This window comes from Pteropus medius, unplaced genomic scaffold, assembly GCF_902729225.1.
Source record: "Pteropus medius unplaced genomic scaffold, Ma_sr-lr_union100, whole genome shotgun sequence".
Classification (NCBI taxonomy): Eukaryota; Metazoa; Chordata; class Mammalia; order Chiroptera; family Pteropodidae; genus Pteropus; species Pteropus medius.
In genome coordinates, this window is record NW_024346062.1 from 10,995,035 (window position 1) to 11,009,107 (window position 14,073).

Genomic DNA, 14,073 nt, shown 5'->3' on the forward strand with positions numbered 1-14,073 from the left:
AAGGGAGGGGAGGAGAGAGGAGAGGAGAGGAGAGGAGAGGAAAGGGGGGAAATATTGAGAATCCAAACAAATTTGAACATGCTGTTTGAGAACTGGAAAAGCATATTGTGCCATTTCTTCTGAAATAGCATTCACATTAAACTTCGCTAACATTTTTCAGATTTGTAAATCATCAAGTTTCTTCATATCTATTTCTCTTTAAATTTAAGAACTTGCACCTTAATGTAGCTCTATGTTCCTCAAAGATACAAAAATCTTTAAAATATTATTTATTGACATTTTCTGCCTTAGACAGCTTTCTACAGTTTATTTTTTTTTTTTGCAATTTTCCAAAAGTGCAGGTGGCCAAATCATTTCTTTGAGAAGTATGCAGATTGCTGTTCCTCAAAGCCTGTTCACTAAATGGGGCTAAATACATATCCATGCAAGGCGAGGATGGTATTGAGTCAGAAAAATCTTGAAGGACCAAGAGACCAAAATAAACATGTTTTCAACTCTTCTGACATCTGGTACTCAACATGAAATAGCAATATTGAAAAATCCTTAAAAGATACTTGTTTCAAATGTTTGACTCAAATAATTATATATTAGTATCTACCAGTATCATTGACATAGTGATATAAAGATTGTTCACTAGTATGTTCAATTTGACAAAGCTATTCTTAAAGTAATACTTTATTATAGTGCAATCCAGACATGATGATTCATTTAAAAATAGTTTTTGTTCATAACAAGATGGTTTCCCCTCTACCATATTGAAGAATATAGGGAACACTTTCTGTGGCTATAAGCTACAAGCATTTCGTATTGCTCAATTCATTGAGGCTCTTATGATAATTGTTCAGAACTGTAGTACAATTAAAATTACAGCGTAATAAATTTTTTTCTTTCCTTTTGAAGCAAAGCTCAGTCCTAACAGAAACTTAAAAACTCTAAGTTGGGATATCTTTTATCAGCCTAAATGCTAAAAAATGCTAAGAATTAGAGAAAATTTGTTAAGAAGTTCTCTTCTTCATATTAAAGCTAGCTGAGTTTAGTTATTTGGTTAGTTACTCATTTAGTCAACTTTAATTTTGCAAATTTCTTGTCTACTGTATATCAGACACTAGATAGTAAAGGACAAGATATAATTATTGAGCTTTTTAATTTAGTGGGAAGAGATGAACAATAAAAAAAATAATGTAAATTCTATGCAAACAAATTATGTGGCCACCTTACACTGGGTTATTAGTAAAAGGTAACATTTAGGTTGAAATCTGAATGGCACAATAAACCAGCTATGCAGTCAGTGAAGAATTCATGTCATGGAGGGTGAGAAGCTGCACATGTATCCAATGGCAAAAAATAGCTTGGGGCAATAGAAAGTCCAATGTAGCTAGAAAAATGGATGATGGGAAAGAAGAAAAAAAAGAAGAGGAAAAAAAACCCTAAATAGGTACCATTTAAAATCAGATTAAGGGTCTTATAAACCATTAAAGTGTTTTAAGTGGTGAGTGATAATCTGTGGGAAAATTGTTGTAGGGGTACAACTGTAAACAAGGAGACTATTGAATAGGCAGAGATGACGGTGGAAGTTACTAGCCTTGTGGAATTGGAGTGGAGAGAAGTGAACTGTTTAAGGAAGCGTTCTAGAAGTAGAGACCCAAGGACTAGCTGTTAGATTGGACATTTCATGGGAAAATAAAGATAACAGTACAGAGTCAATAGAACAGTGTAAATATACTCTAATCAATTCAATTATTTCTCTCAGTTGTTTGATCTCTGCTTATTTTGGTATGTTTGTTTTAAATATCAAGATTTCCATCTAGTTGTTTTAATATCCAATGAAGAACAGAGAAAAAAGTTACTAGAGAGGACCTAGACACAGCTTTAAAAAGTCAGAAGATGGTTATGAAACCAAAAACAAATAACAAAAACACAGTAGGGCAGTACTATTCTCTGAATTAAAAAGTCTCCATGTGATTATTTTATGTTAATATTGGAAAGTTCTAGTTGTCATATGGCATAACAAGAAAAATATCAGAATCTACCTTTAATACCTCGACCAAAATTCAAAATGACTGTATGCAATTCATTAGCTCTCAAAGCATGTATTCCCTGGAACATCAATTCCATGAGATGGTGGTGATCAATATATTTTTAAAACCTTGAATATTGGTATATGTATATATGTATGAAATAAGTAATACTAACATTTAAAATGTAAAAGTTTTTTGAGAAAAGCTCACTTAATATAATGCCCAAAGTGGACAATTTATAATTACTATTATATTATGGAGTAGCAAAAGCATATTATGCCTTTACCTCCCAGGAATAATAGATCTTTGGGGAAACTGTATTATTGGTAAATAAATTAAATTTGTTCTAAAATAGAAAAGATATCTTCTCTAGAAGTTAACTTATATAATTAGGTTTAAACCGCCTAGAGGTGGAAAATGAGGTCACTCTATAAATTATTACTGAGGATTTTTAGTCTTCCATGGGATATGAAAACTGAGTAATAGTTCGTCATGAATATCAAGATTAAAATCCAGCTTAAGCAATAGAAGTATGCAGTGGTTACCAATGTGCTTTGCCTAGAACCAAGATACAAAATGGAGGAACAAGGGAGGAGGTTAGCAAACTTTCCACAGATATAAATAAATTTGCTAGAAAATGTATAGCAAAGCCCATTAAGAGACATTGGTAAAATTTTAGCTTATTTCAGTCTTTCTTGAAGTGTATTTTTTTTTAAATTAAATTTATTGAGATGACATTGGTTAATGAAATTATATGGATTTCAAGTGTACAATTCAATAATATGTCATATGTATATTGCATTGTGTGTTCACCACCCAAAGTTAAATTTAGTAAACATTCCTTGCACTAAGAATGTGAAAGTAGATTTTCTCTTAGGGATTTGTCTTTATTGACGTAAACTTAACTGTAACCTTGGAAGTGGAATGGGGAATAATTTTGTGGGGTGGCTCTTGGTTGAGTTTAAGACTTAATTGGAGGTTTTATAATTTAAAGGTCAATTGATCTTGGCTTTCATTTCAACACTGCCACCAATCAGTTAGCAGTCTTGGTGACTTAGACATTTTGTGTAAATTTTTTTTCTTTCCTCTTCAAAATAATGACAAACTGTAACTATGTCAATCTGACAGACTACAGTGGGTTTTAATGAGACAATGCATATAAAAGCATTTGAAAACCACAACTTCAATATGCCTATGTGTTGTTGCTACCATTATGATTATCATAACCTAAATAAGGTGTGAGCCTTTGTCAGTAGAAATATTAAAAAGGACTATAGGCATTGGATTGTTTGAATTTGAGAACCCTCACTTTTTGGATTCAGGACCCCTTTAGATTTAATTATTGAGTACCCCCAAAGTGCTGCTTATGTAATGTGTTTATATACACACACACACACACACACACACACACACACACACACATATATGTGTGTGTATATATATATGTTGTTATTTATCAAATTAGAGGTTACATCAGGAATTTATAAAAAATGTTATTTATAAATAATAATAAACATATTATATAAATAACATGCTTATGTGAAAAATAGCTCTTTTCAAAGCTAAATATTAGCAAAATAAGTAGCAGTATTTTAGTTCTGCAGTTTCTTTAAGTTTCAGCTTACTAGAAGACAACTGGATTCTCATATCTGCTTCTGCATTCAATCTGCTGTGATATGTTGTTTTAGTTGAAGTTTTGAAGATCATTTATTCTAACACAGGTATGTGGTCAGAATAGGGAGAATGTCATGAAGTGCCCATACATTCCTGAGGATAACAAAGTGTTTCCTCACCACGCTTAAAGAATTGCTGCACTTGGAAAAAGGGAAAACTGAAAGGATTAAGAATATTTGAGTTACGCCATTTAACTTTTTACTTCTAAGTGTTTTGGCATAAGGGTAGACATGAAGACTGATATTTTGGCTGATGGAAACCATTGTACCCCAACATTTACCCTTTCATTACTCTCAGGAGCTAGCTCTTTGATTCTGAGGAAAAATACAGTTCTTTTTTTTAATTTATTGTTTTAGGCGAGGCAACCCTTGGTTGACCTCATAGATTGCAAGGACCTTGTCAGCTTACAGTCACTTATTTTTTATTTGTTTTATGCCTACATCACCTGGTCTTTCTAGGTGATCTCCCATCCAAGTACTAACCAGGCCTGACCCTGCTTAGCTTCCGAGCTCAGATGGGATTGGGCTTGTTCAGGGTGGCATGGCCGTAGACAAAAATAATAATAATAATACAGTTCTTAATATGAGAAAAGAGCTATAAGTGGCTGACTGAATTCAGAGGAGTCACACCTTAAAATCTAAGGTAACGTTAGTTAATTTTACTTGCTCTTAAGGGTGTCTTCTGAGAATCAAGTAGCCTGTACTAAATAAACATCTATCTTTGTTGTTCTTCAATTAGGAGAGAGGCCATCCAAGGATTTCTGGTTTCATTTATGGATTTTGTTGCTAGGGTAATTAGAATTTAAGATATTACATTACACAATTTTCTACATGTGGCATCTTGACTTAGAAACCATTGCTCATCACTCAGAACCCAATGTCAGTAGTCTGGGTGGTAAGTAGAAATTAATGATTAGCCTGCTGCTTATAGATAGAGTATGTGGTGGATACCTAGATGCCTGGTAAAATAGAGACTATTTGGTCTGATTTAGACACTCTAAAGGCAAAGGCTGATGTGACACTGTTTTTGACTTGTTCATTTAAATATTTCACAGGTCTTCAAAACAATCTGGAAAGGGAGGTGCTATCATTTTGTGCACCCCTATATTCACTGCAGTGCTATTTACAGTAGCCAAGATATGGAGCTAAATGCTTATCAATAGACAATTGGGTAAAGAAGTTATTGGATAAAGAAGTTATGGTACATATATACAATGGAATATTATTCAGACATAAAATAAATTAAATCTTACCATTTGCAACAACATGGATGGACCTAGAGGATATTATGCTAAATGAAGTAAGTCGGAGGGAAAAAGACAAATGACATATTATTTCACTTACATATGGAATCTAAAGAACAAAATAAATGAACAAACAAAACAAAAAGAGACTTACAGATACAGAGAACAAACTGGTGATTTCTTGATGGGAGGGAGTTTGGTGGCGGGTGCTGGGTGAAAAAAGTGAAGGGATTAAGAAGTAGAAATTGGTAGTTAAAAAATAGTTACAGGGATGTGAAGAACAGCATAGGGAATATGGTCAATAATATTGTAATAGCTATGTGTAATGTTAGATGGGTACTAGGGTACTAGTGTAATCTAGGGGATCACTTTGTAAGTTATATAAATGTCTAAACACTATGCTGTACACCTAAAACTAATATAATATTAAATGTCAACTCTAACTGAAAAATAATAAAGAAGAGAAAGAAGGAAAAGTAAGGAAGGAAAGAAAAGGAAAAAGGGAAGAGAAGGGAAAGAAATTAAGAAATTGATAAAGTGAGGAGTGGGTGGACATCTGGTCTTTGTGAAGTCAGGTGCCTGAAGTGCAAGTGTAAGATCTATTGGAGCAGTTTTATAAGCAAAAGCTATTATGTATATGCCTTTTTATAATATTTAAGACTCTGGGAATCAGAACAAGGCTGAGCAGAGCTTCAAGATTTCTTTACTACTCCGTTTTGAGTATCTCAATTATAAATATGAAAAACTCAAACACACAATAATGTGTGTCACTGTCAAAGTTGCTTAGATAACAGAAGCTATAAGAAAGGTTTTTATTTTTTGGAGGCAAAGGCAAATTTGTCAATTAAAATACTATAGAAGTAGAAGATTGTCAGTTTGAGGGTGATTGTTGAGTGGTGATCTGGTTGATTGGCTAGTGGCCTATATAGGTAGATCTATTCCTTATCTGTTCACTTTCTACAAACATTTGTGAAAAAACTTGCTTTGGTCTTGTTGGGAAAAAGAGTAAAGACTAGAGAGTAAAAGATGATCATTTTTCTTAGAAAGTTGTGGGTGAGGGTTGTGATGAAGGAATAATGACATTTTCTCTACATTTAATGACAAAGTCTATGTCTCTGAGCTCTAGAAAAGTCTTATTATAGTTTATACTTGACATTTTTATCTTTGAAAAGATGGTAAGCTTTAACAATGTGCATTTATTAGTGTATTTTTGTGAAAATATTAAATTCCAATTCTATAGTGATTTAGATGTACCAGATTTTATTCATATTATCTTCTAGGCATTAAAGTAGGCCATTTCAAACAGGAGCACACAGAACCACACACACACACACACACACACACACACGCATTACATACTGCACACGCACACACACTTATACTCTTAAAGATTTAGAAGCAGATTCTTTTTAAAAGCATTATGACAGAATCTGAAAGGCCACTCTGTCTCATATCACTAATAACACTCTCAGATCATTCTGTCCTCTGTTCCAAACAACCAGTGTTCCAAATAATCATTTGGAGACTTCTAAGTGAGGTAACTTAAGTCTTGGGGGAAATAGTGTGGGTAGATTTTTCTTTTTCTCTTTTCACAGGAATGGGTATGTGATATTCTGCAAAATAAGTTTAAGTTACTTATTGGTGATGTTCCTCATTCTTTTTGGAAAGTCTAAATATTATTAGTTCATTCCCTTTTTCCCCTTCTTTTCTCCTTCCTCTCTCATTGTTTTTTTTTCTAAATATCATTATGGAAGACTTTGCATCAGAATTAAAACTGGAAGTGGTTACACTTTACATAGTACATTTATTTGCAACTTTCTAATTTCTTAATACATGGCATATGAACCTTAGGATGATGAACAAGAAATTAATAAAACAAAGATGAAATAAATATTCAGGAAAAAATGAGTATATGGACTAGTTACAGGTTGGTCTTTCATAGAATTAAACATTATGAATAGTTTTCCTGCAATTGTTTTTCTCTCCCTGAAGAAGTGAGAATTTTAAAGATGTTTTCTCAAAAAACATAAACTTTTACTTCTAAAAGTTTCTATAGTGTTGGTAATAATTATGGCTTAAAATATGTATATATAAATATTTAACTTAAGACAAAAGAGGGTATGGGGACCTTATTCATGTGATATATTAAAAAAATGTATGAATATTTCACAACAAACACTTCTATCAAGAAAATCAATAGCAGAGATTACATGGAACAAAAACAAATTGTGAATATCATTTACTTTTAATCTTGATTCTATATATTTTAAATAGGACTATCAAGTTTGGCATTATATCCTAACATATTTTGATATATTGATAAAGTAGTATGGGGAAGAGCAGTTTTTCAGTAGCATCTGAGGATTTTTAGTTAAGGGATTTTTATTTTTGACACAAAAAATACCCTGACCTGCTTCACTCATCCACAGGCCTACCTAGCTCTATAAGCATTCGCATTTTTTTTTTACAGTAAAATATGCAAGTCATAAAATTAATATACATAATGATTTTTTGTCAAAAATAAAATAAGTACTTTTTAAATTTTTTTGTGTCAAATATAAAAAAATAAAAACAGACTCACAAATATGGAGGACAATCTGGTGATGGCCAGAGGGGAGAAGGTTGGGGACCTAGGAAAATGGGGTGAACGATTAAAGAAATACAAATCAATAGTTGATAGATGGTCAAGGGGATGGGGAGAACAGCATAGAGAATGCAGTTGGTATTAATGTAATGGCTAGGTGGAAAGCCAGAGGAGAGAAAGAGCAATTACAGGGATCATTTTACAAACTATGTAAATGTCTAACCAATATACTGTATACTTGAAACTAATAATAAAATAAAATAAATGCACTTGGTTACTATAGTATGTATTACTATTTTATGTAACTATTTTAAAGAAATAATCAAGGATATGATTTCTTTATTTTCATTCTGCATTTTTTTTTAACTTAAGATTGTTTATTATACTAACAACTTTTTAAAAGTTAAAGTGCTGTGGGTAGCTAATAGCATCACTATATGACTTGGTCATGTGTGTGGGATCCTGAGCCTTGGCTGTGTTGTACGGATTTAGTCACAAGGCACCTAAGCACACAGTGCCTTTTTGTATTATAAGAAGTTGAAAAGCTTTTCCCATGCAATTAATGTTGCAACTTTTAGCCCAATCAACATATTTAGTTAGCAGCTCACAGGAACAGTGGTAAACCTCATTCTACACCAATATTTTAGATAATAAAATATTAAATCATTTTTTGAAATATAACAAGATTTTCATTGCAGATTTAATGTGACAAGATAGTATTTTATACTGGTTTTATTAGCAGTATAACAAATGATGAGTAATAAATTTAGATGTAGTGCAGACAGACTCAGGCTGTCAGAAGTATTGGTTGGTTTTGTCTGGTTATTAGAGCACAAAACCAGTAAGTAGAATACATGGAGAAAAATTTTTCTTCCTGCCAACAAATGACAAATATTTTAGAGTATCATTTTACAGTTCTTTTCTTTGCGATATTATTACCATTCATATAAAACACATTTTCCAGGATGTTTAATTAGGACATAATATGCATATAAGTTACCATGAATTTTTATAGAAATTTGACTTTTCTTACTATCCTTATATGCCACTATTTAACTATAGACACCCTGAAGGGAGAAATACTATGTTCTGCACTCTCTTATTTTTTATGGTACCTAGGAAAATGTTAGGTATCCATATTTATCGACTAGCACATATTCGGTACTCAGTAAAACTTGCTGAAAGAATGTGACTCAAAATTGCTAAGAACGGTGGCGTCTGACCTACATTAGGATTCTATAATTACCACTTACTGGTCATGTTTGTTTGAGCAAGTTAATTGAGGTTAAACGTATCAAAATAGTTCAATGGAAAAAAAACAAAATATTTTCAATATATAGTTCTAGAGCTACTGAATATCTACTTGGAAAAGAAAAGAAACTTGATCTCTACTTTACACTATATACAAAATTTAATTTGAAATGAATAGGCCTAAATATAAATGCTAATGCAATTAAGATTCCAGAAGAAAATATAAGAAAACAAAAGTTTCTGAAATAATTCACAGAAAGCACTAAGAAAGAAAAATCATGACAAGTTGGACTTGATTAAAATAAAAATATTCTGATCATTAAAAGATACTATTAAAATAAAAAAGCAAGACAAACTGGGATAAAATATTGTTAAAATATATATTTAACATGGAATCGAATAGATAAAGACCCCCTAATTTTAACAATAAAAGATGAGCAACACAAAAAGTGAACAAATTATTTGAAAACATACTTCACAAAAGATATAGAGAGATAGATATCTATGTATTTATATCATCTGTAGCTATATCTGCTATTGGTTCTGTTTCTCTGAAGAACCTTTTCTAATCCACTGCTGTTACAACAATGTGGGTGACGTGGATGGATCATTCAGGTGAAATGAAACGGGACACAAAAGAGCATTCCCACTTATATAAAGTCTATGTAGCTGGCGAGAGTGTGTTAGCTTTCCCAGTTCAAAAGTAAGACGGTTTCCCTGCCACATCTTGTTTTGCAAAAGGGAATTCTGACTACGAGGTTATTTTAATGGACACAACTTTTTCCAACAGAAATCTACTGTGGTTCTATATGTAACAGTTATTTTTCTACAGGTTTTGTGTTCAGAGTTTACAGCTTTATTGGGCCATATGGTCTGTTCATGACATTTAATAATGTATGACTTGGTATTTGAAAGATGCCATTTTCCAGCTGGAACTTGGGCTTGATCATATGACCTAGGTTCAGTTAACTGGATTGTTTCCCCTGAATTTTGAAACTTCAAAGAGTGATGAAAAGTAAAAGACAGGAAGGAGCTATTCTAGGTGGTAGCAGTGGAAGGAGGAGTGCAGCACATCAGCCAAGTGTGTTAATGGCAGTGGCTCTTGCAATATCATCCTAAACTGCTCCTTCCTATGTTAGTTTTAGGCATTCTTTTTCATACTTTCACTTCTGCCTATTTCCCAAGCCTGGTTCTCCAGTTTTTCCATAATTCAGTGTGCTGCTCACTTACCTTTTAACACATGCCTTTTCTACTTAAGTTACCCAGAGCCAGTCTGTTATTTTCAACCAAGCATCCTGATTGTATACTTACATAGACTTCAATATAGTTGAGTATATAAGTTTTAAGGAATACTGTAATTGATCAGACATGGGCAATTCTCAAAGCTCTATCCACAGCAGTCTTTAAATGTTTTGTGCTTTGCTTATAACTGCAGTTGACTAATCTAGCTACTATAATAGTGCATCTCCGTGTGTTGCCACATGCTATCTGCATAAGAATCAAGGAAGTGGGGGCATAGGAAGGTGGTGCTTGCCTCACAGGCTTATTCTTGGGTAGTACCTGTTTATCGAATCTGAATTTTTTAACAAGTACTTAGGTTCATGTAAAAGATTGAGATATACTACAATATATGTGGATTTACTAGCTTTGATATCAAAATGAGTTGTTTTCCATCATTTTAGTCAGTACAGAGAGGAGTAGGAATCTTGTTTTTTAATACATCCCAAAATGTACTATTTGGGATTAGCCCAGTTTATTTCAGTTGTTTTAGACTGTTTATGTACAAGAAATAAGAAGAGATCTTTTAAACATGGTAGTGTGAACTGGTTAAGGATTAGGAGACGGCAAGTGAGTGGACTAAGGATTGCCTGGATCACTCTCTTAAGGAATGGGTTTTGGGAGAGCTGACCAACTATTTTCCATCTCCACTGAAGCTAGTCAGAAAAGTGCAGGTAGACTGTTCTTGAAATAAGTGTTAAAAGTTGGGGATAAGGTAAGTAGAGGAAAGAGGAAATGGCTTCCCCAAATAGCTTTAAATGTGGGAAAAAATACTAGGATAAGTGGCTGAGGTGTATTTTGACTAAAAATGATGAAGTTGCTTAAATTATCTACTGAGATTCCCTTAAGCCCTTGGAGCCCAGAATTCAGGATTTGAGAGGAACATCCAACTCCTTAGCAGCCAAAGAAACTATATTAAAGAACACATTTACCACTAAATTGTTACTGAATTTAAAGAAAGTTGATGAATGGCTGGCAAAAGAAGGCTGCCTCTTGATGTTCTGAAAGCAAAACTAGTTAAGAGGGGCAGCAGATCTCTAATTATAATGGAGCAGTTAGCACACCATAATTAAAGCTGTATCAGCATTTACATCACAAACTAATATTTTTCATGGGTTCAAACTCAGCCGTAAAGATTCATTCTGGGCTGAAATTTGGCATATAGGACTCAGAAACACAGCAGGGAAAGGGGCAAAGAAGGGATATTTTAAAAAATTTATATACCAAACTGTCAAACACAAAATATAGCTATTAGAATCTGTTGAGGAAATAATAAATAATACATTTTTTCAAAATCAGTATGCATAGCAAACTCCAGGTGCCATAGCCATGGTGAAAGAGAACATTTCAGTTATACAGATTAGAAAACACAAAAGAAACCAACTTGAACTGAAGGATGTTTTTAATCCTGTGAGGAGTGGTCTATTTTACAGAGAATATTTAGATGTTGCTAAAAACATATTTAATGTTCTTAAATATTTATTTGCCCAAGAAATTTAGATGACTCCAATGAAACTGCAAAATGTACACCAGCACAGTGGGGTTAGTGACAAAAAATGTTATATCACTTTTTTCCCTTAGACTCCTTTGATAGATGACTTTAATCTAAATTTCCTCATTTCTATGAATGTTAACACTTTTTTAAAAACATGATTTTGTTAATAATGACTTTGTTGATAATGATATAATGTAAATATTTTATATATTTTTCAGTTTTGTACCTTAAAAGATATAGTTAATAACTTGTGAATGAAACAAATAAGACATTAAGACCTACTACGTGCCAGGCATGTGTCTAGAGGCTCATTTTCAGCTTTATAATAATTATACTTTGAATTATTTTTATTTTAGATTATTATATTTACATTAAAATATTGAGTTTATAATTTTATTGCTTTAATTTACATTACTTTGTAATATTATTACTTTTTATTTTGTGCTGCAGGAACTCAAAGCTCTTTGTTTTTAGAGTATGGTAACATTACTTAGTTAAGGACCAACTTTGCTCATTCTCATCTAATCTATAACTTTATTATAGTCGAAATTATAAAACCAAGTAAGAAATCTTGATTGAAAAGCCATTTCCAGTATCTCTGATATCAAGGAAAATAAATTGTATATTGACTGTATGTTGACAAATATCTAGAAGGATAATTATCAAGCTGATAAATAAGATTAGAGACAGATGACAAATAGACAAGAACCAAGAGTAAACGAGATAATGCAGTGACTTTAAATTTACTTGTTATATTTTACATTTTTTATAGGGAGAATGTGTTTTTGTATTACTGTGTATTTAAACCAGTTTAAATAATAGAAATTGAAAGAAAAACTTGTTTTAAGAAATCGAGCAATTAAATGAATATAAAATATGAAGTTAAGTTCTACACATGGAATAATATCTGTCTCCTTTTATTTGGACCTGCATTTATAGTTCAAATGACTTCTTAACATATGTTAACTCAATATGGATATAAAAACACTCCATTGATATTATAATTTCCACATAGTAATCCAAATATATTTTGTATCTTGCATAGACCTAGCCAAATAAACTTCTTGCCAGTAGGTGGTTTGTAGCAATTAGGAGAGAAAAGATTGTAGTAGATAATAAATTGGACACATCTTGTGGTCGTGTCTTTTTTCTAATTCACCATTTCCTCTCTTGTATGTTCCAAACTGTGCTTGAGTCTGCCGCCTTTGTCAGTTGCCCCATTAACAAATTCTTAGAAATGCTGACCTAAGTAGCAGCTCTCACTGCTTCTAAGCTACCAGCAAGAGGACAGTGGCAGTTATTAAAAGTCAGTTTAGAAAAAGTGAAAAGTAAATTTCAGAGGCTATGGACATAGCCAGGGGTCTTTGAAATAGCTCCAAGCCTAGTTGGCCTGAATTGAACAGCTATTACTCTACAAAAGCTTTCTGATAAGGAAATTGTCATTTATGTCCAGTTCAGATAGAAATGTCAAGAGCTTAGCCAAATAATATGCAGATAATCAAACAAGAACTGGAACACCTCAAACAAGCCATAGTTGTAAGAAGAAAACAAATGAGTATGGAAACCTCAAAGTATATCCTAATCAACTTCTTAAAGCTCTTCACTCATTCATTCAGTCAGTTATCCAGTTGATGACTATGTATTGAGCATCTACTCTGTGTCATTTGTGAAATGGGGGCTGAGGGTATAAATATAAATCAGCTATCCTGTGATTTTCATATTTATGATCATTAAAAAACACATTCTCACTTTAATCAAAACTTCTTATTATAGCCTTTGTTTTACAGTCTATGTTGTCTAATATAAGTATTGCTACCCCACATTTTTCTTGTTTTCATTTGCATGGAATCTCTTTTACAATCCCTTTACTTTGAGTCTGTGTGTGTCTCCATCTGAGGTGAGTCTATTCTAGGTGGCATAAGTATGGGTCTTTTTTTTTTTTTTTTCAGCCACACTGTCTTTTGATTAGAGCATTTAGTCCATTTACATTTAAAGCAATTATTGATAGGTATGTAGTTATTGCCAGTTTATTAATCGTTTTCTAATAGTTTTTTTAGTTCTTTGTTCTTTTCTTATTCTCTTGCTCTCTTGTGTGTTACATGATGACTTTCCATAGTGTTATATTTGGTTCCTTTCTCTTTATTTCTTCTATATCTCATAGATTTTCGGTTTGTGGTTACCATGTGCTTCATGTATATCAATATATGTTTCTAGTGTAGTAGTTTAAGATGATGGTTGCTTAAGTTCAAACACATTCTAACACCACTACAGTTTTTACTCACCCCTTCCACATTTATATTTTGGTAATTTTTTAGTTCATATGTGTTTGTGTGTGTATATGTGTGCATGTGTATGTGTTTGTGTTTTCATGTGTATCACTTTATTGTTGTAATTACACATGTATCTTTTAATCTTTATACTAGCTTTGGTTGGTCCACTGTTTTTACTGTTTGCCATTGTCAATGACACCTTTTTTTTTCTTTCTTTTATATTCTTATTTCTACTTTTGATCTTTTCTTAAAGACATTGC

At 32.5% G+C, this 14,073-nt stretch overlaps 1 pseudogene; it reads right to left on the minus strand.

The window, feature by feature from the left end:
- Positions 1 to 4,125: 4,125 nt before the first annotated feature.
- Positions 4,126 to 4,244, minus strand: LOC120612607 (uncharacterized; annotated as a pseudogene).
- Between the last annotated feature and the right edge of the window lie 9,829 nt (positions 4,245 to 14,073).